The sequence below is a fragment of the Triturus cristatus genome, chromosome 11 (assembly GCF_964204655.1).
Source record: "Triturus cristatus chromosome 11, aTriCri1.1, whole genome shotgun sequence".
NCBI classification, from domain to species: Eukaryota; Metazoa; Chordata; class Amphibia; order Caudata; family Salamandridae; genus Triturus; species Triturus cristatus.
Window position 1 is genome coordinate 762,392,919 of NC_140594.1, and position 26,950 is coordinate 762,419,868.

Consider the following 26,950-nt stretch of genomic DNA (forward strand, 5'->3'; position numbering starts at 1 on the left):
TTTCCATTGGTGGATCTTTCGGTCATAAAATAGGCATTCTGGGTGTTGTAGCACTGCTTTACTTTTATTGTGCCAATTAAACTAACATACCTGAAAAGAATGATTTATGGTGGAAAGTTCGGGATTGAGGACAGTGTCCGTAAGGACGAGGAGTGAGGTGGCCCCCCCTCCTTGGCTTGGAAGAAGTGCTGCAACAGAACACTGCGCTTGCCACAGTTTTGTATGTTTGCAGGTTTTCAAAACACAAATAAAAAGCATTGTCATTTACAATGCCAATAGCTCAAACTCTCGCAAATGCGAGACCTATTGCATTGCAAATGATTGTTGGAAGAGAGAGCAGGTTTCCCTGTTCTCTCTTCCAAAAACAAAGCACAGTTCGCTATGGTAGGGCAGGAGCCGCAAGGCAAACAGCAGTGTCCCGGTGGGACCCTGGGACACCGCAGGAGCCGGCCCTGGGGGGTAGCGGTCCCCAGGGCCATCACAGTACTCCAGGAGGGGGGCCACGCGGCCCCGTGAGAAGGTGGCCTGATATATGCTGTCCACTAGTTCTAGTGGGCACCTTGTATCAGTCCATACAACCCCGTATGGTGACTGGTTAAAGACAACCTTTATTGAAAGCTATCCTGGTGGTAGCTATGGAGAGCAGCCTTCATGCTAAGTCTTGAAGGAATGTAAAACAGCTTGTTTTACCAGTTTATAATCTCTTGAATGATCAAATGAAAGGACAACCACACCAGGTATATATTCAAAATATATGTATTTAGGTTAAAACACACCCCTCTAGTCTCTTTATGAGACTGGAGTTCGAAGTACTTTGTTTACAAGTTAGCAATTATCAGTAATAGCACAAATACACGTTTGGGTCCTAGGGGCGTACCAAACCATATACCAAAAAAGTGGTATAAGAACCACGACTGGGATAGACACAAGGCCTAGAGCCGGCAGAATCGCTGGGACCCCAAGGAACCACCCAAGGTAGTGACACAGGGGACCCACGGGGACTGTATGCAGTGTGTAAACACAACTGTGGGTTCCCGTTAGCTTCTATGGGCAATGTCGCGGTTGGAAATTTAAAGATTAGGGACACTTAGAATCGAGTCAGGACCAAACCCTTTTGGACTTAGGAAGTTCTAGGGCTAGCACCCACGGGAGCACAGGAGTACTAGAGTTACCTCACCCAGGGAAGCCGGGTGCATAGGTGTCTTTTGGCGTCGGGTCGCGTCGTCGATATCAATGGAAGCCTGCAAAGAACTGCTGCTGCCGTGAAGAGGAGAAGTGTTCTAAGAGATCCATGCCTGGATGTAGGATGGAAGGAACCTGATAGCAGAGGGGACAGAGCCTGGGTCACTAGCTAGTGACCAAGGGCAGGATGGACCAATGCCCACATATGTTGGGTGCTTCAGGTGAGTTGATGGGTGTCTTGACTCTTCAGCCAGGAGGCGTCGAAGTCCACGAGCCGGATTCGAGCTGTCCCACGAAGTCTGTCGAATGCTGCGGTGTCGGCGACCAGAATGGACCCAACAAGCCTTGGCAACGGCAAGTCACTGGAATTCAGAGAAAGGACTGCGGTGCAGACCAGCAAGGTCTGAGGGACTCACCCAGCGAGGGTAAGTCAGGGCACATCTGGAGCAACGAGGAAAGCCCAAGCAGAAGAGGAGTTGCCTTCATGGGGACCTGCTAGCCAACAGGCTAGTGATGGCGAAGGAGCCTCAAGTGGTCGCACTTGAAGCTGGCCCACGGGTCACTCGTTGACTGGAGGCCAACAATCTTCGGTGCCGGAGGTGCTCAAGGCTGGGGCTACTCGGAGCCCAAAGCACAACTTCGAGGAGGACCAGGAAGATAGTGTTGCTGCAAAGGTTCACGGTGTCCAGGGGGCACGGTTCCACGTCACCCACGATAGACACTGGCCTCAGCTTTGCTGTGGACTCAGGGTAGCCTTGGGGAAGTCTGGAAATCCACCTCTGGTGATGCAAAGACTTCAGCGTCCGGCGGGAGCTTCAGCGATGCAGACCAGTCAGTGGCTTCTTTGGTGCCTGCCAAGCAGGGGAGTCACTCCTTAACCCCAAGGGAGATTTCTTCCGTCTTCTAGTCGTGATAGAAAGTCGAAGGTCCAGGATATATGTTGCAGAGTTTCGTCCAGGGTAATCTAAAGTCCTAGGGACTGGATTCCTAAACTTATACCAAGTTTAGGGGATGGACTAACTCTAAGGCCCGACCTATGGGTGGGTTTGGAAAGAGGGGTGGTTACACCCATTTCCTTTGTCCAGTTTCGTGCCAGAGCAGGGGCAGGTAGCCCCTGCATCCGGTTTGAACTGGACTATGAACAGGGACACCAAGTGTGCCCCCAGTGCAGGACTTCAAAGCACCAGAGAGTGCTCCCGTCCAGCCTCAATACACATCTGCCTGTCTGGGGAGCGGAGGTTCCCCTCGACAGGAAACCTATTGTCCAGGCCTCCCCTGCCGGAGTTTCGGTCAGCAGCAGGATGCCAGACCCGTGTCTGTGGCAGAGGCATACATTTTGTTATGCCAGGGCTCAGGAAAGTCCTACTGGGTTTGACCAGTGTGAACATGTCTCTCCCTCTAGAAGGGTGGAATGCTACCCCCACCGCCAAAACTGGTGGGGTGGGGGGGCTAGTATTCCAAAGCGTTTGACACCAAACACAACATGTTTTGATGCAGCCATTCCAAAGTTAGCATTTACCGCGAGGTTATAATGCACTTAAGAGTACATGGTATGGCTGTATCACAGAACAGCTATAAGGAAGGATTTCCGAAAGCTGCAGAGGGGCTCAGCTCATGCTTGGGTACCCTCTTACACAAAACCAAGCACTCTGCCTTCAGGAATGTCAAGGCCTGCCATAGGAGTGACTTATAGCTTTATATGTGTCTGTATATATAGGTAGCCTATACCACTATAAGGGGTGCAAGCACACCCTTGCCCAGGCTGCAGTAGCAGACCTGTGGTGCCATTTTGGAGTGCTTCCCAGGGGTGGCATAATACATGCTGCAGCCCCTGGTAGGCCTCTGAGGTACCTATGCCCTAGGTACATAGTATACCATATACTAGGGGTTTAAAAGACACTCCAGAATCCAATTAGATATGTACCTAATGTATATGCAAACCATTTTAGAGAGAAAGCAGCTAGGCTGTGGACCTGATTAGCAGGGCCACAGCCAGACTAAGGTCGAAAAACAGTGAAACACCAGCAAAAGTGGGAGTACTCATGTGAAGCAGATCCTACTCTCCTACACCCCCTCCCAACATTGTTAAAGCCCCGGGAAGATGGTGGTCCCCGGGGCTCGGGTTCCGTAACGGACCCCCAAATTTGCATATGGGTGGCGTGTGGGGGTAGGAGTTCGAGCCGCCCCCCACACAGGTATTTTGTTTATTTTTTAAGAACAAGCCCAGGGGGGTGGCGGTCCCTGGGGCTGCTGGGGGGCCATGAGCCCCCCGCAAATACTTTTGAAAAGCCCCGGGGGTGGTGGTCCCCGGAGCTTGGATGCCCCCCCACGTTAAAAATCAAAGCCCCCTTTTCGTGTTTTGCGCGTTTGTTTCTCTTTTCCTGTGGCGCGGTTCTACCGCAGCACAAGATGGCTGCCAACACTTCCTGGTTGAGTGTTGACAGCCAATTAGCATGAAGCTCGTGATCGGGAGGGTGCGCGGATCCACTGCAGCCATAGATATCACTATCTTCATTTCTTAATTTCTCAAAAACTACTGAACGGATTTACACCATTTAAAAAAAAAAAAGGTCTCTTTCTGAACCAAGGGCTACCTTTTTGAAAAATTTGGTGTAATTCCGTTCAGCAGTTCGGGCTGTAGCCTGTTCCAAAACTTCCTATGGGAAATTACATGGAGAAAACGCGGTTTGGGACTCCCCTTTTTTCTCGGCCCCAGCTTGACGAATCACCCCCAAACTTTAAGGATAGGAGCTGATCGGAGCGCCCCACCAGTTTTGAAAATGTCACGAAGATTCGTCATCCAGAGCCAAAGTTATTGGGAAAAGAATGTTACGATTTTCCTATGGTAACTAGGTCCTAACTATAACTACCTACTGGCGACCGCCAGTAGGAGATAGATAGATAGATAGATATCTTCACTGAAAAAAACATAGGGTTTCAGGCACGTTCTAGTTAGAAATTTGCATTTAAAAAAACATAGAAGTTAACTGAAAAAATCATAGGTTTCAGGAATGTTCTAGTTAGTTGGACATTTCACTCGTACAAACCCATAGAAATTCCGGCGTTAGTTAGTTCAGCTAACTATAACTTGCACCCCCACAATGCACTGCTGATGACGCCACATATTACATCATTCATGACATGGTCAGTGACATCACTGATGACATCATCCAGTGACTGTGTGTTTCTGTAAAGTTTAAATTTGTTTTATATATATATATATATATATATATATATATATGCCAAGCTGTATTGAGGAATGAGTGGGTGTATAAGTGTCTGTATGGAGGATTTAGTAGGTACGTGACTGGCTGTATAAGTGAGTGGTTAAATGCGTCTTACTGAATGCATGGGTTAGTGACTAAACTGTGTGAAAGTCTGTATCAGTCTGTCTGTTGTGTAAGCTGCTGCATGGGTTGGTGAGTAGCTGCATGAGTGTCTATATGAGTTATTGACTGCTTGCCTGAATATTTGTATGGCTGCCTGAGTGTGTGTGTGTGTGTGTGCGGGTGGGAGGTGTGTGACATCTGTGCATAGATGTGTGAGTGGGTGATTCATTGGGTGTATGGGTTCAAGAGTGCATGTGGGAACAGCTGTATGGGTGGGGAACAGCTGTATGGGTGGGGAACAGCTGTATGGGTGGGTGAGTGTGTGTATGGGTGTGTTGGTGAGTGAATGGATGTCTCAGTGGTACATGTGCAAGTAACTACATATGTAAAAGGCAGTATGTGTGAGTGATGGTGTATATAAATAACTGTATGTGAGAGTCAGTAATTGTGAGAGTGGCTGCATGGGTGAGTGCATTTGTATCAGCGATTCTATAAGAGAGTAATTATGTGTTAGTATCAATATGAATAAGTGAGGTGGTGTCTGTATAACTGTATAGGTGAGTAAATGGAAGTATGATATTCTTTGCATGACTAAGTGTGTGAGTAACTCTGGATATGTGGCAGTGTGTGAGTGTCTGTATAGGTGTATGAGTGCATATGATAGTTTTGTATTGATGAGTGACTGCATGTATGAGTGACTGTATGGGTGAATGAGTGGATGTGTGAGTAGACCTAGAAATCAGTCAGTGCGTATTTAGCAACTGGTTTTGATGCGTCTATTTTTTCAAAAATGGTAGTCTGTATTTTAGAGTGGGTGTATCAAAGGCTATATTCAGGTGTGAGGAGGCGCATCAGATTTTCACGTGGATGATGTCATCAGTGATGTCACTGACCATGTCATGAATTATGTAATATTTGACGTCATCAGCAGTGCATTGCGGGGGCGCGAGTTATAGTTAGCTAAACGAACTATAACGGCGGAATTTCTATGGGTTTGTATGAGTGAAATGTCCAACTAACTACAAGGTTCATGAAACCAATGGTTTTTTCCAGTAATTTCTATGTTTTTTTAAATGCTAATTTTTAACTATAACATGCCTGAAACCTATGTTTTTTTCAGTGAATTTTGTATGGTTTTTCAAATGCTAATTTCTAACCATAACATGCCTGAAACCTATGGTTTATCCAGTGAATTTCAAAGGTTTTAAAAGAAAATTTTAAAGTCTAATGTACCTCAATCCTATGTTTTTTTTATTATATATATATATATATATATATATTTATTGTTACACAAGTTGCTCCTTCCGACAGCTAAAGACCCGAGGAAGGTGGCGCACACCCCGGCGGAGCACGCCGGTAATTAGATCCAGTCCATTAAAATGATAATCGTGCACTCTCAGTAAGACGGACCACACAGCACTCCAGAGATCCAAGGGTGTTTAATCACAACGCGTTTCAGCTTGCAACGAAGCCTTGTTCACGTGACACAACAGTGCAACAACACCATGACTGATAAAGCTTTGAGCAGTAAACAAAGACATGGGAAATGGAAAGTAAACACTCTGGTCCTGTAACAGTAACGGCGGACATCTTGGAATGGTACATTGCTCAAGTGTAATACCACTAGCAAAGAGAGTATGTTAAATTTATGTAGCTGAGATGTCAATGCACAAACAATACAGCATTTGTAAATAACAATCAAGATGTTCTAGGAAAATAATCCGAACAAAAAATTGAAATTACAATGAAAATAAATATAATAATTGCAGCCGCATTTGTCTAGAATACTCGGACCGAGATATTGTCGACCACTGTGCGTTAACGTAATTGTGGATTGGACTGTTATGGCTGACATGATTAAATGAGTAATATACGCTGTCAGGCACAGAGTGGAGAAAAGGCATGAACGTGCTTTACAACATAGTGCGCACTCATCAGCTTTTCAATTAAAAGCAAAAGATGAAATGTCAACATTCATGTTGCTAGGACAACGAAAACGGGCAAGTGCCCATATTAATGTACTCAATAATCTGACAAACAAATAATCAGATATCTAGCATTAATTGGTCCTATATAATAGCATGATCTAGATGTGCGAGTAAATGTAATAGTCTGAAATACCAGAACTATAACATATGCAAACTAATGTGTGCTGACAAATTAATAAACTGAGCTGCCAATCAGAAAACTAATACTCGTCAGTATCAAAACCACAATAATACAGGCACGTGTCAACTTGTCGCATCATAAATAATATGAAAACATCACATATTAGGCAAGTGCCCATAATGAAATTGTCGGTGATCAACAAACATGTCATACGTGCTCACAGCAGTCGAACAGTCATGGTGCTCAGTGATGTTAAGGGGAAAAGGGTAGGTTGCCCGTGAAGAGTGCGTGCCAGTGTCTGGGCACCTTCCTTTCCTCCTGAAAATAAAATAAAAAGAGATATAAGGCATATATAACTTAATACAAATTAAAATCATGACATAATTTCTCATATGCACAGATCTACCTAATGGAGACAAGAAGAATCATAAATAACAAACATGTTAAATAACGGAGACTGTAGTGGACATAACGAAGGGGGGGGGGGGGGGTATAACAACCTAGCAATCTCTGAGATGTATTGACAATTCCTCGTCCTGATTTAAACCACCCGGATCCTTGGTCTGGAACTCCACAATATATTTGGACTCCCTTTGTCTCAATATAAGCACTCTATTTCCACCCCTGGGGTTATTGATGATTTGTTCAAGAATAAAAAATCTCATGAGTGCCGGGTTGGAAAAATGTTTGTCCCTAAAATGGCGGGCCACTGGATATTTTTCATCATTATGTGTGATTGCCCGGTAGTGTTCTAGTACACGTTTCTTGGCCAAGAGAGTAGTGCTGCCTATGTACCAGAGTTTGCATGGGCACTCAATCACATAAATGACGAAGGTGGTGCTACAAGTCAGAAATTGGCTGATTTCTTTATTGACCCCATTCTGTAAGATATTTTTGATGAAGGTGCTGTTTTTGCATGCTTTGCAATGGCCGCAGGGAAAGAATCCCTTCAGGCCATGTTTGTGTCTAATTGGATAAATGGTAACATCACTGTGAACCAACATGTCCCTGATATTTCTACCTTTTCTGTAAGTTATGCTAGGCCTATCAGAAATGTTACCACCAATCATGTTATCACATTTAAGAATGTCACAATTTTTGGCAAGGATTTTGCGAATATTGTTGGAGTTATCATTGTATGTCAAGATTAGACGGGTGTTGTCCTCGCTATTATCCGAAGGTTCAATCGGTTTATCAGCTATAGTAAGCGATCTGGGCACCGCATCTGCTCTCTCTTTGGCTCTGCGTAATACCCAATTGGGATATCCTCTGATTTTGAATCGAGCTAACATTTCATTACTCTCCAGTTGGTAGGCTCCTCTGTGTTTGCCCGTTTTCGTTGTCCTAGCAACATGAATGTTGACATTGCATCTTTCGCTTTTAATTGAAAAGCTGATGAGTGCGCACTATGTTGTAAAGCACGTTCATGTCTTTTCTCCACTCTGTGCCCAACAGCGTATATTACTCTTTTAATCGTGTCTGCCATAACAGTCCAATCCACAATTACGTTACCGCACAGTGGTCGACAATATCTCGGTCCGAGTATTCTAGACAAATGCGGCTGCTATTATTATATTTATTTTCATTTGAATTTCAATTTTTTGTTGGGATTATTTACCTGAACCGGCGATGCTTACAGAATGGTCCGAAAATTCTGCACTAAGCTCAAGAAGAATGTTAGAAATCTTGGTGAAATTTGCATGGATTGATAGGGAACTTATCCTTAAACAGATACAAGAAAAGCTGGAAGAGCTTAAGAAATTTTCGGAAGTTGAAACAGTGGAAAAACTATGTAACAGCATGAAAGATCGCTTAAAGAAATATGAGGATGACATCAAGGCACACAAAGAGCGCAAATTAAATTGTGACTACAAGGATTACGAGAGCGGCAGAATCCTCACTTTTAGCTGCAAATTTGACTATCTCTACAATGACAAGGAACCACTGACAACAACTACTCCCAATAAGGAGGACAATCAAACAACCTCAGTATCCACAGCTAGTGAAACCGAATCTGATGTTTCAGTTGAGGCAGTCTCGAATATGGATTTTACAACTCGTCCCGTGAATTTTTTAGAGGAATATCGTCATCTGCGCCGGAGCAGACGGTTGAAGAAGGATACTCCGGCACCAAGATCACGAGGGCAGAGGGGCCGAGACCACGGCAGAGGTCGGGGAAACGTAGAAATCGAAGAAAAAGAATATAGCAGCGATGGCAGAAGAGGCAGAGCAAGGGGCAGTGTGGGAAACAACAGCACTCGCTCCAGAAGAGCGTATTGATGGATGCTTATATGGTAAACAAGACTGTTATCAATCTATCCAAGAGGGTGATGAATGAAACTGAAAAGATGACTTTGTGCTTAGGACTCTCCTTCTGTCCGTCTACTTCATTTAACTACACTGATGCCAGAATAGATTTATTCAAGTTTAGTAGAAAACTTAAACTTAAAAAGTGGCATAAATTGAAAATATTAGGTGAGACCAGAAAAACCAAGAAATTCACTCCCAGTGATCCGGATAATATCAATGTAGGTGACATCGACACTCATCGACATGATACAACTCAATCAGGAAGATCTTGATAATACAAACATCACAGGACAATTCACTCAAAATTGTGAATATCTTGGTCTTACCACTGACAGCAATGCCTCTTCGGGTTTTAGACCCAGGTCCACGTTCTATCCCACACTTCCTCACGACACCATTGATACTTTCCATGAAAGTGTCAGTAAGGCACTATGTACATTCAGACACAGGAACAAAAATCATATTCCTACTAACAGCAGCCTCTCGTATCCTCAAAGACAGGCACTTAAATCATTAATGGAAGACACGGACATTGTCATCCGTTCAGCTGACAAGGGTGGCAATGTTGTGATTATGGACAGGGACAAATAATTGTGGAAGCATATAGGCAACTCAAGGATACCAGATATTATGAGCCCATCACTAGTGAAGGATATAACAATAGTATCTTCAAATTATGGGAAAAACTCACCATCTGGAAGGATAAAGGTATCCTTGAATGGGAAGAATTTTGTTATTTGAAAAATGATCACCCTATTCTTCCTGCTCTATATTTGCTCCCCAAACTTCACAAAGATCCCATAGATCCACCAGGACGTCCCATAGTCTCCTCCAGAGGTAGTGTGTCTGAGCATGTGTCCAAGTATGTGGACCACTTCCTCAGGGACAGTGTCATCCGCCTACCTAGTTACATCAGAGACACCAAAGACTTTCTCAAGAAAATTGATGGTCTTGAATGGGATGAAGACTTTCTTCTGATCTCCTTAGATGTACAATCATTGTACACTATCATTGATCATCAGGGACTAGAAGCCTGTGAACATTTTCTCAAAACCAGACCAGCTTGGTTTAGAGAACACAACAAACTGATCCTTGAAATGATAGAATACTGTCTTTCCAACAATATCTTTCTGTTTAATGGTGTACTGTATAGGCAGATCATTGGCACTGCGATGGGTTCTTGCTTCGCTCCCAGTTTTGCTAATCTCTTTATGGGATACTGGGAGGAAGAAGTAAGTGTGAGAAAGTGGCTCTGTATATACTGTTCCTTAATAGGTACAGGGTGTACAGAGTCCACAGACCCCAAGGGTTTAACAGAGGTTAAAGTAAGATGTAACCTTACTCTCCAAAGTGGTAGCCTGGTTGAGCAGTAAGGCAGTATCAGAGGACAGTGTAAAGCATTTGTTGTACACACTCAGTCAGCAAATGGTCTCACACACTCAATAACTGAACTCTAGGCCAATGGTTTGTATATAAAAAATATATGCTTATTTTATTTTAGAACCAACACTTGGAATTAAAATATACTTTCTCAACCGGAGATGTTTCATAAAAAATACTTTTGTATATGCAATAGACTTTTTAGTAAACAGTTACAAGTAGTTGCAGTAAGCAACTCTATTTCTAAACACAATACATTGAGCTCAATGATTAATTCAAGTTATATGCAACAGATTACTTTTGTAATTCCAGGACTGGATCCTAGATTCAGTCCTGGGTCAGTTCTCAGAATCAGTTGATGAAAGTCGACTTTGGTACTGTAATGATTTTTAACTAATATTTAGCTATTTTTAAAGCAAACAATCAATAATTCCCTATGGAAGAAAATTCAGGTTATAGGTACAGTAGGTTATCGTTACTTTTGTAATCCAGTACTGGGTGCCTAGACTCAGTACTGGGACCTTTCTCCAAAACAGGTAAGTAATTACGTTTTCAGATGTTATACGATTTTTGAAGAATATTTAGAAATTGCAGAAATCAACACTTAGAAGAAATTTCACAGAAAAACAGTCAATGGTTTCGTATAGAAGAAAAATGAGTTAAAGGTAAGTATAGTTGTGGGTACTTTTCAGAGTCAGTGCTGGGCACCAAGATCCAGCACTGGGAGCTCACCTAAGAGCAGGTGAGTAAATTCGTTTTTGTCACTCAGCTGATTTTTGGTGAATATTTGAAGATTTGAAAAGTCCACACTTAGAAGAAATTTCAGGAAAAAGCCAGTCAATGTTACCCTATGAGGAAAATAGAGTTTGCGGTTTAAGGGTAAGTACTCGACTGGCAGAGTTGAGGATCTGGGCACAGACTCAGGAGTCTCCCAGGGTCAGGTAGGTACAGTTGGTTCACCCTCAGCAACTCTAGGGCGGCCGGGTGCAGAGAGAGTTAGGCCCAATGTTATCCTATGAGGGATAAGGGGGCCTTGTGTGGTGGCTGCTGTCTGGCAAGCCACGCGGCTGTGGGAGCTGGGCTCCTGGTGACTTACTCAGGGCAAGTGGGGAAGTAGGAAAGTGTAGAGTTTTCACTGCCAGGGCGGCTGGGTGCAGAGGGCTTTTGAGCCTTCGGGCGCTCAATGGATTTCAATGGGAAATCTCCGGTTTGGAAAAAGACTGCAGGCTCGGGGACGAGGACTCTTCAGGTGCCACCACCACTTCGAGAGGTAAGTTGGGTAGTTGGAGGATAGGTAGGTACCCCGGGATTGGACACAGAGGGCCGTGGGGCGCCGGGTGCAGGGGTGCCTTTTGGTGTCGAAAAATCTTACACTCTGTTGATCGCGGTTGGGGTGGCACACTGTTCTGAGGCTGCAGGCTTCTTCAGGATTGTCGAGGGGGGTCCTTGGGTGCCGGACTCGGGGTCTCAGTCGCCGTGGGGTCGTCCACGTGGGTTTAGTTCACTCCGGCACCGGCCATGCTTGGCTGGTGCAGAGTGGGCTGGGATCGCGGTTCCGGGCGGCTGCCAGGGGTGAAAGGTAGGTTCTGAGTAGAGCCTCTACTCATGGGAGTCCCAGGGGATCAGAGTTCAAAGGTAGCCAGGTCCTCTGGGGTTTCTGAGGTTGCTGGCCACAAGAGATGCCGGATTTGGAGCAGGGGCAGGTTCGAGGTCGACAGGCCGGTAGGGCTGCGGCCAAAGCAGTTGGTGTCTCCCTCTCCTTCACAGCTGCAGGGCAGGTCTTCTTTTCTTCTCGCTCTTCTTGTAATTTCGGAATCTGGAATCTGGGGAAGGAAGGTTCAGGGTGCCCCTAAATACTAGATTTAGGGGCGTTACAGGTAGGTGAAGGGCAGGGACCAATGGGTCCCCGTCCTGGGGTGGGTACACCCCCTATCCTGCCTCTCTCCTGTGAGAGGGGGCAGTAGCCTAGTCCTGATAGGGTAGGGCTCCCCATCTTCAAGATGGCGAGAGCCCGGAGATGTGCTTCACCTCGCCTCCCCCACCCGAGGGGTGGGGTTGGCAGGCTGGCACATCCCCTGTCCTTATTTGGGGTTTCCGGCCAAAGCTTCCCGCCAGAGTGGGGGTTGCAGGGGCCTGGGGAAGCTCACAGAGGCGGCATGCCTTTGAAGCTTCCCCCTGCCCATCCTGGGGGAGGAGATTTAGCACCTCGCCCAGGATGTGCATTGTTGCAGGACCAGGAGAGCAGGGACTCTCCTACCCAGGGGTCCAGCAACATGTCTGCTGGGTGGCAGCCTAGGCAGCCTCAGAGCAGACGTGGATTCGTAGGTTAGGTTTCAGGGGGCACCTCTAAGATGCCCTCTGGGGTTCTGGGTACATTAAATCCCACACTGGCATCAGTGTGGGTTTAATGTGCTGAGAAGTTTGATACCAAACTTCCCAGTCTTTAGTGTTGCCATTATGGTGCTGTAGAGCTCGTGTTTGACGAGCTCTCAGCACCATGTACTCTTAAATGGCAGCACTGCACTTACAGGGCTCAGGAATTGTTACATCAGATTGGTCGCACACTGCTACACCTACCAGTCGTGTTCCCCCAATGAAAATGGTCCCTGAAGGTCAGCGTCGGCGGATACACCTATGCTCAAGAGTGCGTGCAAGTATGCGTGGCGTGTGCCATCCCTGGACACGTGTTTCGAGGTAGTTGCCTCTCGTCAGCAGGGAGTAGGAAAATGAGAGTGGGGTTGCTGTGTAAGCTGCTAAAAACATAATCAGGTCTAGTACCTCTCTTAGCGCGCAGGTGCGTAACCATGAGTCCGTCGACTCCACCGGCTCAAGGGAGCCTGAATATAAAGTTACATCAGATTGGTCGCACACTGCTACACCTACCAGTCGTGATCCCCCAATGAAAATGGTCCCTGAAGGTCAGCGTCGGCGGATACACCTATGCTCAAGAGTGCGTGCAAGTATGCGTGGCGTGTGCCATCCCTGGACACGTGTTTCGAGGTAGTTGCCTCTCGTCAGCAGGGAGTAGGAAAATGAGAGTGGGGTTGCTGTGTAAGCTGCTAAAAACATAATCAGGTCTAGTACCTCTCTTAGCGCGCAGGTGCGTAACCATGAGTCCGTCGACTCCACCGGCTCAAGGGAGCCTGAATATAAAGTTACATCAGATTGGTCGCACACTGCTACACCTACCAGTCGTGTTCCCCCAATGAAAATGGTCCCTGAAGGTCAGCGTCGGCGGATACACCTATGCTCAAGAGTGCGTGCAAGTATGCGTGGCGTGTGCCATCCCTGGACACGTGTTTCGAGGTAGTTGCCTCTCGTCAGCAGGGAGTAGGAAAATGAGAGTGGGGTTGCTGTGTAAGCTGCTAAAAACATAATCAGGTCTAGTACCTCTCTTAGCGCGCAGGTGCGTAACCATGAGTCAGTCGACTCCACCGGCTCAAGGGAGCCTGAATATAAAGTTACATCAGATTGGTCGCACACTGCTACACCTACCAGTCGTGTTCCCCCAATGAAAATGGTCCCTGAAGGTCAGCGTCGGCGGATACACCTATGCTCAAGAGTGCGTGCAAGTATGCTCAGGAATTGACCTGGGCACTGTAGGGGCACAGGGCTCCTGCTCCGACTGATGTATGCCATGGCAGTGTAGGTGATGGGCATGGCACACAGGGCAGTGTGTGTGTGTAATGGTACAGGGTCTCCAAGGGTGGCACAAAGTGTGCTGCAGCTCTTAGAGGTCTCCCTTGGTCACAAAGCCCTGGGTACTTAGGGTGCCATTTACTAGGGCCTGCCATGTGGCCAGGGTTTGCCAATTGGGGTTTGGTTTGTTTTAGGGAAGGAACATAGGCCCTGGGCACCTGATTGGCAGGAGTCCAGGGCACACTCAGTCAAAGTACATTCAGCAAAAAGTGGGGGCATACCATGCAAGAAAGATGGCACTTTCTCACAGTAAGTAAGTAAGTAATGTTTATTATTTAGTTAGTTAAAACCATAACAATTTAAAACAAGTAGCAAAAGCACAATATTACGATAAGCAGTTAAAAGCAGAAATTTAAGTATAAAATCATTTTGTTTCTTGAAAGTTCAATGCAGAAAGTTAGACCTCATTTGTCCAGCTTCCGACCCTTTTAGCAAAGCTTTTTAAAGGCTTTAAGAAATTTGATCAATCTGCCATGCAGTGGGGGTCTGAGGGGCTTAGGCACGCCATTATTGCGGCTCTGCAGGATCTAATACCTCTTTCGTTGAAACTTGTCTTTAGAAAGATTACACGTTCAACCCGCAGTTTTTTACATGTGCAAATTATATGGATAAAGTCTTCTTTGTGATAATTGCACAGCCGGCACGATTTAGGGCCTGTGAGCAGCCACGCTGGCTGCTCAGCCTGGGATGGTAGTGTTCCAAAACGCAGTGCCATAAGTTGTTTTTTTACGTTAATTGAGTAAGTTTCGCATAAATAAGCCGTTGGTGCAAGGGACTTATAGTGGTTTATCACTATCCAGGCGTGGGACCTTGATCTTAGGATATTTTTGTCCAGTAGCAATGAATGGGTTTTTGATGCTTTATTTACAACTTGTTTAAACGATTGGTACGGCAAGTTTTTGTTCCATAATTCCGTCGTACATGTGGCCGAAAGGGATTTGCAAAGGTATTGATTGAAAGGAGAAGATTTGTCTTGGTTTAGTTCAGTCCAGATGGCCTCGTTGATTTTTGATGTAGCAGCATTTAGCTTAAAGCGGTACCAGGTTTTCACCGTCGCGTACATTCTGCCAACTTCTTCATTTGTAAGGCCGAATTCCAGCCGAACCTGGGCTGGGGAAGCTGACCTTGGAATCTGGAATACTTTTTTGTAGATGGAAGCTATTAGTTGGTTTAGGAGCTCTCCATCCTCGCCATGGAAGGCCGCGCAGGCATATGTTAAAGTTGGCAGGGTTTTTGCCTTCATTACGGCGAGCAAAGGTTTATAGGAGGGGCCCTTCAGCTTTTTAGCTAATAAGCTGAAAGCAAATGTTAGTGCACTTGATCTCTGAGACATATTTTTTATGCTCCGTAAGATTTCTTGAGTTGTCAATAAAGGCCTAAGTATTTGTATTTTTTTACCTCCTCGAGTTGGATTCCGTTAAGCCAGATTGGAAAAAAACAGTTAAGAAAACAGACAATCACCATAGTTTTTGTTTTGGATGTGTTTATTTCAAGTTTGTTTTCTGAAATGTAAACTGACATTTCATTCAGGCATCTTTGCAGGCCAATCTTTGTTTGGCTCATTAGTACCACGTCATCCGCGTATGAGAGATAAGAAAGTCTCAGTTCGCCAAGCTTTGGTGGATGGGAATTGGTACAGTCCAGCCTTTGAGAGAGGTCAGATAAGAACAAATTAAAAAGATGGGGGCCAGAACACACACTTGTTTTAAGCCTCTGGTGGTTGTCAGCTTCCTTGAGAGTCTGGACCCATCACCTATCTTAATCCTTAGCCAGGTGTTTGAATAGAATAACAGGATGCCTTTTAAAAGCCTTTCAGGGATACCCCAGGCTCGCAGCTTTTTCCACAGAAGATGGCGATCAACACTGTCGAAGGCTGCTTTTAGGTCTATAAAGCAGAGGTAAAGTTGCAGTTTCCTCTGCTTACACTTGTTTGTAATTAGCGAAAGACCTAAAATGTTTGTCGTCGTTCCAAGGCCTTGTCTAAAGCCTGTCTGGTTTTCCGGAATTAGGTTAAGGTCGTCAGACCATGCCTTAAGCTCTTCTAGTACCAGGGAGGCATAATATTTGGCCTCTACATCCAGCAGGGCTATCAATCTGTAGTGCGCCGGATTAGCTCTGTCTCCTCCTTTGAATAAAGGTGTCCGGATCGAACCTTGCCAGTTTACTGGTGTGATGTTTAGTTTCTCTATTTCTTGATATAAGTTGGAAAGGTGTTTGCCCCAAAACGGAATATCATATTTGAAGATTGCTTGGGGGATTCTGTTGGGGCCTGGTGCACCGTCGTTTTTGGCTTTCTTAATTATACGTCTAACTCCTTCAATCGAAGGGGACAAGTTACTTATGGCTGGAATCGGGGAGACATTTTCCTCCATTGGATTTGTGACCACGTTCGATTGTTCCTTCTGTTTTGAAGTTGCGGCGTCTTCTGAGCTGGTGCTTTCCAAGAACCCAGTGGGCTTTACATGAACTGCCCCTTGATCATAGATGTTTCCCATGATTGGTTCTAGCAAGGGAGCTTCCCAGAACCTCCTGGATAGAAATTCCACCCACTCAGGTTCTTGTATGTTTGAGGATAACACTGTAACCGGTCGGTTCAGGTTGTTTATGATGATCCAAAACTGTTTTGAGTTGGATTTCTTTGAGCTACAGAGGAGTTCGGCCCAGAATTTGTCGTTGCTCTTTCTTTTTTCTTCCCAGAGGTCTTTTTTATAACATTTCCTGAGCTGTCTTACACTGCCCCATGCTGCTGTGTCAGGAGTTGTTCCTTTTAGCATCCTTATGCATTTTTTGAGTTTACGTTTCAGGGATCGCAGACCTAACGTTATTGTTTTTTCCCGGGCTTTGGGCTGCTTTTGTCCTGACGGCATTAATGTTTTTAGCTCGGCTGTGAAGCTTTCCCATGCTTGTATTTTGTCCTGGGCTCCAATTTTGCTAGTGATTAACAAGTTTTTTATTTTTAACTGCAATATTTCAATTGTGTCGTTTGACCATTTTAGACGTTTTAGGTCCACTGTGTGTATGTTACCATCAATAGTTGTATATACCTGATGTTTGGTAATTTTTTACCTAAAATGTATCAGCTGATATGAATGGTCACTCCTGGTTGTGAACTCTATCGAAAAGTGCGATAGGGATGGTATCAGCGATACTGAGATTGCTGTGTAGTCCAGTCTTGACCTTGTCTTCCCCCCATGGATTGTAAACTTAGGGGGGGAAGTCGTCTGGAGTTCTACCATTCAATACTCTTAGCCCAAGAAACTCTAAGGCATTAACCAACCCTTGTCCTATGTGGTCTACTTTTGGCCTCACTGGCTGGTATTGATGTGGGACGGACCAATATATATTGTCTGCTGATGTAGATTAGTCCTCGTCCGGAGTATAAATTAGGTTTGAATTAAAGTCCCCTGTGAGTATCAAGTCCCACAAGGGAAAGGTACTCCGGATGTTGGTAATGATTCCGATTAGATGTTGGTTATGGGCCAATTTTTTTCCTGGCCGAAGGATGTGTGTAGGTGTTCATCAAGAGGACGATTTTTGATCTATTAGCAGGCCCTAATATCAATTTGATCAATTGAATATTTGGTCCTTCTGAATCCATTTGTTCACTTTCAATCTTTAACTCTGAAGAGATAAAGACTGCCAAGCCCCCTTTTGGTCGACCAAAGGTTTTGGTTTTGGTTGCTGGAACTGTATAGTGGATGTAGTTTGCCAGTGGGAGAGCTTCTAGAGCCCAGGTTTCCTGCAAAGCTATATCATAATTTTCCCATTTTGGGGGGAGTTCTCCGTTCTCCAGCCATTTTTTTGCCACCGTGATGTTCAACGAGAGCACCTGTATGTTACTTGTGTCTTGAGTTGGTAGATTATTTTCCGTTGGTCAGAGGCTTGTTTTCGAAGTTAGTACTCCTGGCAACCATCCCCAGTTGTCCTTAGTCCTGTCCATTCCGTTTACCCGGTCATTTTGTGGCCCCTCTTTCTTTGTTGTAGAGAGGTTGCTGCCAATTGCCCCTTTGAGTACTGTTTGAATGTTAGGTGTGTTATCGTTTCGCCTTTGAACTTTCCCTTTACTACGGTTGAGAATATTGTTTAGGGGGCCAGGATAACGGGGGGTCGCTGGTTTTAGCAATTTAATTCCCCAAGCTTCAAATTGCACCTTCGAATCCATGATGTGCTGCGCGTCTTCTTCGGTCAGCCAGGTGGTCAGTTTTTGCTCCTTACTCTTTTGGTGTTCCATTCTTATGAATTCTACTGCCAGTAGATTCGCTGATGTTAAGTATTTTAATGCCGGAATGTTTGATGTTAGCTGCAATATGTTCCCTCTATTCAATATATCATGGGGCCCTTTTGAATCGTATTCTGGGATTAGCAATAATTGCCGTTCTGTTGATGCATTGTAATGGCCTGCCTGGGGCATGGAGTGTTCTTCCTTATTTCCGAGTGTAATTTGCTTTAAGTCACCTGTAATTTCGACTTTTATGTTGAACCGGTGGGATTTGAGATCCATCGCAGACTGATCGACCAGAGGGTCGTCCACCCGGCGTCCTGCGCTCGAGGTAGTTTCTACTTCCTGTGCCGTACTCCTTAAGATTGAGTCGGCTTCTTGTTTCGATTATGGTCTCTTTTGGTTTTCCACCAATCCGTTGGTTCCCCCTAGACTAAGCATTTGGAACTTTGGGATGTCCGTTTTCTGGGCAACTTTCGTGCTGTCACCGTACTTTAGGTTCCCCATGTTTGGAGTATCTTGATTATCAGGAAGTTTCCATGTTTCTCTTCGTCCATCTGCACGATCTCGATTGGTGTCATGATCCGATTCTGATTTGTATTGTCCTTGATTATTTACAACTTTGTTTCCACTGCATTTTTTTTCAGGGCACTTTTGAGCTGTCAGGTTACTAGTCGTAGCTTGTTGTTCGCCGAGACTTCTCGCGTCTTCAATGATGGTTTCCATTCCTTTCCCTTTTTTTTTTGTTTTTTAAGCACTTGTTCTTCGTTGTTTGTTGGGTTCCAGTAAAGTCTCCAACTCGGGTCACCTCTTTATTTAGGCCTTGTTTATTATCTCCCTTTCCTTCTGCTTGTTTTTCAATGGCTGCCGGATCTAAGCGAGCACGGGTCACCTCATTATTTGGGCCTTGTTTATTATCTCCCTTTCCTTCTACTTGTTTTTCAATTGCTGCCGGATCTAAGCAAATAACACTATCGGTGAGATCATCTGTTGAACTAACCGAGGCTGTTGTTGTATAACCAAACTCTGGTAAGCGAAACATTGGATAGATCTTTGTTGTATGCTGCTCTAAAGGCAGAGACAGTTTATTCCGTGCTTTCCTGTCGCGTTTTTTTTGTTTGCGTGATAGTTTTCGATCTTTGTTGCTTGATCTGTCCTGATTGTCTGTCTGTTTGTCTATTTTTATGACGTTGTGATAATCTGGGCTTGAAAGATCTTGATTGTTTTCTGTTTTAATTTTTGTCAATTCCTTTTCTTTTGTTATGCCCTTCACGCCCAAGGAGGATTTATTGATTTGAATTATCTGATCAAGGAGTGTTGGCAACAAGCTTAGTTTGTCTATTGTTGGGCTGCATGCGCAATGGACGGAGTATTTTGCCTGGGCTCTGGAAATAAGATTGTTCATACTCTCCAGTTTGGTATTGATCCCTGCTATTTGTGTTGCTATAATGTTCATCAGGTCTATTTGGATATCCATCTTATCATTTTGCATGTTAAACGCTGTTATTGTTGTCTGTAATGTATTCAATAAAGATGTAGATGTCTCCGAAAAAAAACTATGGTTACTGGCTGTTTCTCCTTGTTGCAACTGTGATTTAAAATTGTTGGTCTTCTTTGGGTCTTGTTCTTGATTAAGCTGGTGGGTTTTGTCATCAATTTCCCTACTAAAGCTATTGTTGGTATACCTTTGATAGCTTTTTTTTCCCCAGAGTGGATTCCTGTGGCGTTGTATTGTTTTGGGAATTAGCATGATGCTTTCCGCCCGCTTGGGCAGGCATTTCGGACACAGTTATTTGCATGATGTCTTTGTTTGGTGGTGACATTCTTACAATTTGACGGATATTGTCAATACCTTCTTGGTCATCTTGGTCCAGCTGGTGCACCTGAGCGGCTATGTGAAGCCTTGTTGGTCTAGCGTGGTTTATTACGGACTTCGGGGTAGACGATGACAGGTCCCCTTGGGTTGTTCTGAGTATTGTTGTTGGCGAGTAGGATTTTTCACTGAGACTTCGCGCCCTTTGGTCGGAGATTGTTAAGCCTACTGTCTGATTCAGGCGGTCCGTGGGGTTAGTTAGTTCTATGTTGTATTCAGTGATATTGTATATAGTGCCCTCATTATTTGTCCTGCATGCCTGTGCTGTGTCAGAGCTCAGGCTTAAATCCTCTTTAAGTGCTGTTCCTATGCTGGCACCATTCATCCACTCCTCCCTTTCTGACGCTGACAGAACAATCTTTTCCTCTTCCAGGCTTGGTTTTCGTAGAAGCCACTGTTTGATGGTACGGGCTGAATTTTGTCCCGCTTCCTTTTGTGGCTTATTTTTTCCATTCCAAGGCAAAGAAAGTGTCTGAGGAGCTAGAGGGGTCATAAGGCCTGGGATCTCCGCTGTGGTTGAGTAAATGGCTGCACCAGGATCTTTCAGCAATAGCAGTCTGGCGCCTTCCTTTGTGTTTCTAAACGTTGTAGCAATCGGTGATAATAGAGGGCTTTTTTCCTTAGTGACACAGCTTTCTGCTTCTGTTTTTGCGCCTTGTTTTTTCTTATTCTGCCTGTCGCTCTTGGTTTTCTGAGTGGGGGTCTGTCTGACTCTCCCCGATCTCATCTCCCTGAGTTGTCTGCCCTCGTCGGACTTGCTACTTTCCACCAGGTAGAGCCAAGTACGCGGGCTTCCTTTATCTTCTTGCCTTATGCCCCCTTATGACACCCTTCTGCCCTTTCCTTTGCCCACAACTATGCCTTTCCCGGCCTATGAAGACAAAGCGGGGTCACGCAGGGTTAGCAGTCCCCCTGCTCGTGGAGGCTCGTTTGCGGTCTCTTTCTGCCGTTTCAATGTTTTTTTTTTCAAAAATAGCAGATTAAAACTAGACAGCTTATAAAGTCATGTAGAAAGTCCTCTAATGCCTAATTTCTAATTGGTGCGCCCTAAATTCTCGAAGTAGCCGATATTGTCCGTTTTTCAGTTCTATTGGATTTATCAGGCCACTGCGATTTTTTACCGTTTTTTCTTGCAGTTTTCTATACTTTTCCTTGCTTTTCTGTGACTCCTGTTGACTGCAAGGGCGGAATGCAGTAAGATGGGGCACAGGTGATGAACTTCGGACTGTGTCTCTGAGGCTGGCCAAAACTGGCCAAGGATGTGAGTGAGTGAGGCGAGGGTGAAAGGGGCAGTCTGGGAACCTGTACCCCACAGCTGCTGACGGGGTGGACGGTCGGCAGTGGGTGGAGCTCACGGGGGGGTGACTGGCTGTGAGCGGAGCACACAGGGGGGGCCGCGGATCAATCAGACCTAGTCGGACTGCCTATCGGTCAACCCCCGGGCTCTTACTTCGCGGCCACCTCTATCGGCAGCCACGCTCACATCTCTCACCCCCTCCGCGCCTTGTGTCTTGCTCCGGTGCCGGTAACGATACCAGTGCCGAATTGCCGGGACGCACAGCCTCACCTTTCACCAGGCAGATGGGCGGACGGTGCAGAGCGTTCAAACCGGCTGTGGAGGCCCTGAGGGGGCCCTGGATCGCAGGATGGAAAGCCCGCAAAATCCTCTGCCTCTGCCTTTTGCTTCGCCTCTCCTCGCTCATCCTTCAACACGTGACGTGACGTTACTGCCCAAGTGGGAGGAAGACATTTTCACTAGCCCTGACTAGATAGGAGACCTTGAGCATGTCATTTCCTGGATGCGGTACATCGATGATCTGTTCATTGTTTGGAAAGGGCAGTGAACAGGAGGCGATCCACTTTATTGACAGACTCAACACTAACAAGAACAATATTGTCTTAACCAGTCATATCAGCAAAGCCCATGCCGAATACCTTGATGTCAGGCTTGACATTAGGAATAGAAGTATACAGACCACTCTATTCAGGAAAAGTACAGCAGGGAACAGTGTCCTTCATGCCCTCAGCAGCCATTCTGAGACACTCAAATTCCATATGGGGAGCTGCTGAGGGCAAGAAGGAACTGTAACACAGAGGAGGCCTACCAACTAGAGAGTAATGAAATGTTAGCTCGATTCAAAATCAGAGGATATCCCAATTGGGTATTACGCAGAGGCACAGAGAGAGCAGATGCGGTGCCCAGATCGCTTACTATAGCTGATAAACCGATTGAACCTTCGGATAATAGCGAGGACAACACCCGTCTAATCTTGACATACAATGCTAACTCCAACAATATTTGCAAAATCCTTGCCAAAAATTGGGACATTCTTAAATGTGATAACATGAATGGTGGTAACATTTCTGATAGGCCTAGCATAACTTACAGAAAAGGCAGAAATATCAGGGACATGTTGGTTCACAGTGATGTTACCATTTATCCAATTAGACACGAACATGGCCTGAAGGGATTTTTTCCCTGCGGACATTGCAAAGCATGCAAAAACAGCACCTTCATTTAAAGTATCTTACACAATGGGATCAATAAGGAAATCAGCCAATTTCTGACTTGCAGCACCACCTTCGTCATTTATGTGATTGAGTGCCCATGTAAACTCTGGTACATAGGCAGCACTACTATCTTGGCCAAGAAACGTGTACTAGAACACTACCGGGCAATCACACATAATGATGAAAAATATCCAGTGACCCGCCATTTTAGGGACAAACATTTTTCCAACCCGGCACTCATGAGATTTTTTATTCTTGAACACATCATCAATAACCCCAGGGGTGGAAATAGAGTGCTTAAATTGTGACAAAGGGAGTCCAAATATATTGTGGAGTTCCAGACCAAGGATCCGGGTGGTTTAAATCAGGACGAGGAATTGTCAATACATCTCAGAGATTGCTAGGTTGTTATACCCCCCCCCCCCCCCCCTTCGTTATGTCCACTACAGTCTCCGTTATTTAACATGTTTTGTTATTTATGATTCTTCTTGTCTCCATTAGGTAGATCTGTGCATATGAGAAATTATGTCATGATTTTAATTTGTATTAAGTTATATGTGCCTTATATCTCTTTTTATTTTATTTTCAGGAGGAAAGGAAGGTGCCCAGACACTGGCACGCACTCTTCACGGGCAACCTACCCTTTTCCCCTTAACATCACTGAGCACCATGACTGTTCGACTGCTGTGAGCACGTATGACATGATGTTTGTTGATCACCGACAATTTCATTATGGGCACTTGCCTAATATGTGATGTTTTCATATTATTTATGATGCGACAAGTTGACACGTGCCTGTATTATTGTGGTTTTGATACTGACGAGTATTAGTTTTCTGATTGGCAGCTCAGTTTATTAATTTGTCAGCACACATTAGTTTGCATAGGTTATAGTTCTGGTATTTCAGACTATTACATTTACTCGCACATCTAGATCATGCTATTATATAGGACCAATTAATGCTAGATATCTGATTATTTGTCAGATTATTGAGTACATTAATATGGGCACTTGCCCGTTTTCGTTGTCCTAGCAACATGAATGTTGACATTTCATCTTTTGCTTTTAATTGAAAAGCTGATGAGTGCGCACTATGTTGTAAAGCACGTGGATCATGGAAGGCAGGAGGAATTGGGGTAGGGACATGGACTCGGATAACAGAGGACAGGAGTGACATGGAGAGGTGCACCAAACTGACCATACAGGGCAGGCATCAGGGTTTGCAGCAGCACAATACACCACACAGGGCATGCGGGACGGGAGTGCAGCACAACAATCCATAGAAAGCAAGAGGGAGGGGACAGGACCATGCACATGGACAACAGAGAACAGATGTCAATGTCAACGAGTGCACATTTGGCGATTCCCTTGCGGGAGCGAGCTTTAAAACCATCTGTTTGTAATTAACTTGGAACCAGATGGTGCCCCTGCTCGCTCCGGCAAGGGAACACTTTGTGTGCTCTCTCCATCTCTCTACCCCTCTCTTACACCTCTCTTACCTCCCTCTCCCTCCCCCTACATCCCGTACCTCTCTTCCACCTCTCCACCCCTCTCCCTCCCTACATCTCATACCTCTTACACCTCTCCACCCCTCTCCCTCCCTACATCTCATACCTCTTACACCTCTTCACCCCTCTACCTCTCTCTCCCCCCTCTCCCTCTCACCCCCTACCTCTCTCTCCCCCCTCTCCCACTCACCCCCTACCTCTCTCTCCCCCCTCTCCCACTCACCCCCTACCTCTCTCTCCCTCTCTCCCACTCACCCTCTCCCTCTCCCTCTCTCCCACTCACCCCCTACCTCTCTCTCCCTCTCTCCCACTCACCCTCTCCCTCTCCCCCACTCACCCCCTACCTCTCTCTCCCTCTCTCCCTCTACCGCTACACCTCTCCCGCTACCCCTCTTCCTCTCCCTCTCCCTCTCCCTCTCCCTCTCCCGCTACCTCTCTCCCTCTCCCTCTCCCTCTCCCGCTACCTCTCTCCCTCTCCCTCTCCCTCTCCCTCTCCCTCTCCCTCTCCCGCTACCTCTCCCGCTACCTCTCCCGCTACCTCTCCCGCTACCTCCCCCTCTACCTCCCCCTCTACCGCTACCTCTCTCCCTCTCCCGCTACCTCTCCCGCTACCTCTCCCGCTACCTCTCCCGTTACCTCCCCCTCTACCGCTACCTCTCTCCCTCTCCCTCTACCTCTCCCTCTACCTCTCCACCTCCCTCTCCACCTCCCTCTCCACCTCCCTCTCCACCTCCCTCTCCACCTCCCTCTCCACCTCCCTCTCCACCTCCCTCTCCACCTCCCTCTCCACCTCCCTCTCCACCTCCCTCTCCACCTCCCTCTCCACCCCTCTCGCTCCACCTCTCCCCACCCGTCAACACCTCTCCCTCTATACTCCACACCTCTCCCTCCACCACTCCACCACTCCCTCTCCCCCCTCTCTCCCCCCTCTCTCCCTCCTCTCTCCCTCCTCTCTCCCTCCTCTCTCCCTCCTCTCTCCCTCCTCTCTCCCTCCCGCCAGACTCCACAACGCCGGCATACAGGGAACCGCCCTAGACTGGATGAGCTCCTTCCTCACCGACAGAACCCAAAGAATTAGACTCCAGATCTACCTCTCTGAACCCACAGAGATCAGATGCAGAGTACCCCAAGGATCCTCCCTCAGCCCTACGCTCTTCGCGTTGGTTAGCCCCCACTTTTTGCCTGGTGTATGATGTGATTTTGAATTAAAAGTGTACTGGGTCCCTGCCAACCAGGCTCTCAGTGCCGGGATCTCTTTCCTAAAACTGTACCACGATGGACAACTTCTGCCACCCCTGTAAGACCCTCGTATATAGTACCCCTGGTACCTAGGGCATTGGTGCCGACGAGGGTCCACTGGGGCTGAAGCACAAATTGTGCCACCGCAGAGGCCCCTCACCGAGACTATGCAAGCTGCCATTGCAGGCTGTGTGGTGTATCTTGGTGCAGAGAAAATGAAAGTTGAAATGGCACACAACCCTGTGTGCCATGCCCCCATACACTGCATAAAAAGTATAGATATGTCACCCCTACTGCAGGCTTTACAGCCCTAAGGCAGGGTGCACTATATCCTATGAGTGGACTTATCTGCATGAGCAGATATGACCCTGTGAGAATTTTGCCTGGTATATGCGGTCAACTAATTAAAGGGGGCACCTTGCACCAGTCCAAACGACCCTTATGATGTATGAGGACAAAGATAACCTTTAGCAAGCTATCCTAGTGGTAGCTGTGGAGAGCAGCCTTCAGGCTTAATCTTGTAGGAATGTAAAGCAGCTTGTTTGACCAGAATATCACCTTCTATACTGACTAAATAAAAGGAGAACCACACAATAGTTATATAAAAATATATATTTATTAATATAACACTCTCGTATCCTCTACACGAGGATAGAACACAAAGCACACAATACAAGATCAATAAATCAGTTGTAAGTAGCACAATACACAGTGGGCTCCAGGGAGAGACCAAACCATATACTAAAATAGTGGTATAACAACCACGACTCGGATCAAGACAAGGTATAGAGCACGTAGAATCGCTGGGACCCCAAAGAACTACCCAGGGTGAGTAGATAGGGACCCCACAGAGGACAGGTGCAGTGTGCTAACACAACCGCAGGCTCCGTATAATTCTAAAGGGAAGTCGCAGTTGCAATTTTAAAGTTTAAGGACCCTTCTAGGTGTTACCAGTCGGGCTTCATGCACGCTTTCTGGGCTCGAGACCAAGCAAAAGACTACATGTCCCAGGATGCAGTGCGATGGTTACCGCATCGTTTGTCTGCCCAGGATGAGGGGAGACCAATCAGAGACCACGTTGTTGTATATAATCACGCAGCTCCTTGTAACCGGTGCTTGACTTCCATCCAACTGAGGATCACGCCCCCTTGTTCGAGTACCTTGCAAGTAAACCTTTGGTCACAGACGGCGGATTTGTTTTCTTCCGCGTTTCCAGTTTCCCGCGTTTCCAGTTTCCCTTGCAAGCACCTAAGTCCTGCTCTCGTCCCCACCTTTCAAGACCTCGACGAAACTGCACCTTCCTTCGAGATTCCGGCTTCAATCCTCTGCTCCTGCCTTCGCTAATTGTTCCAAAGGAAAAGCCTGCCATCGGCTCCGTAGCTGAGTTTTGCTCATGTGCACCTGCAGTGTTGTTCCTCCTGAACACGATATTGGCATTACCATCAGAGGCTGAAATAGCGTGGACCAGAGACTGCCCTTTCAGTTAAGTTTGCCGGAGCACTCGACTTGGTCCCATTTTTTTGTTTTCTTTTGTGCCTCGCTTTCAGAACTGTGTGACTGCAAGACTTTTGCTAATGCTTAGCGTGGCACA

The 26,950-nt window shown here is 46.1% G+C and overlaps 1 protein-coding gene across 4 annotated transcripts in view; it reads right to left on the reverse strand.

The window, feature by feature from the left end:
• The window catches only part of SAP130 (Sin3A associated protein 130), an 862,033-nt gene that overhangs the window by 791,014 nt on the left and 44,069 nt on the right, over positions 1-26,950 (reverse strand). Inside the window, exon 2 of one of the 4 annotated variants that reach the window (XM_085634457.1) lies at positions 6,834-6,938. The exons of 2 other annotated variants lie outside the window; for them this stretch is intronic. The gene's annotated coding sequence lies outside the window, so the exon portion shown is untranslated. Of the gene's footprint in view, positions 1-6,824; positions 6,939-26,950 lie in introns of all 4 variants that reach the window. One more of the 4 variants, XM_085634458.1, reaches the window with a different exon arrangement.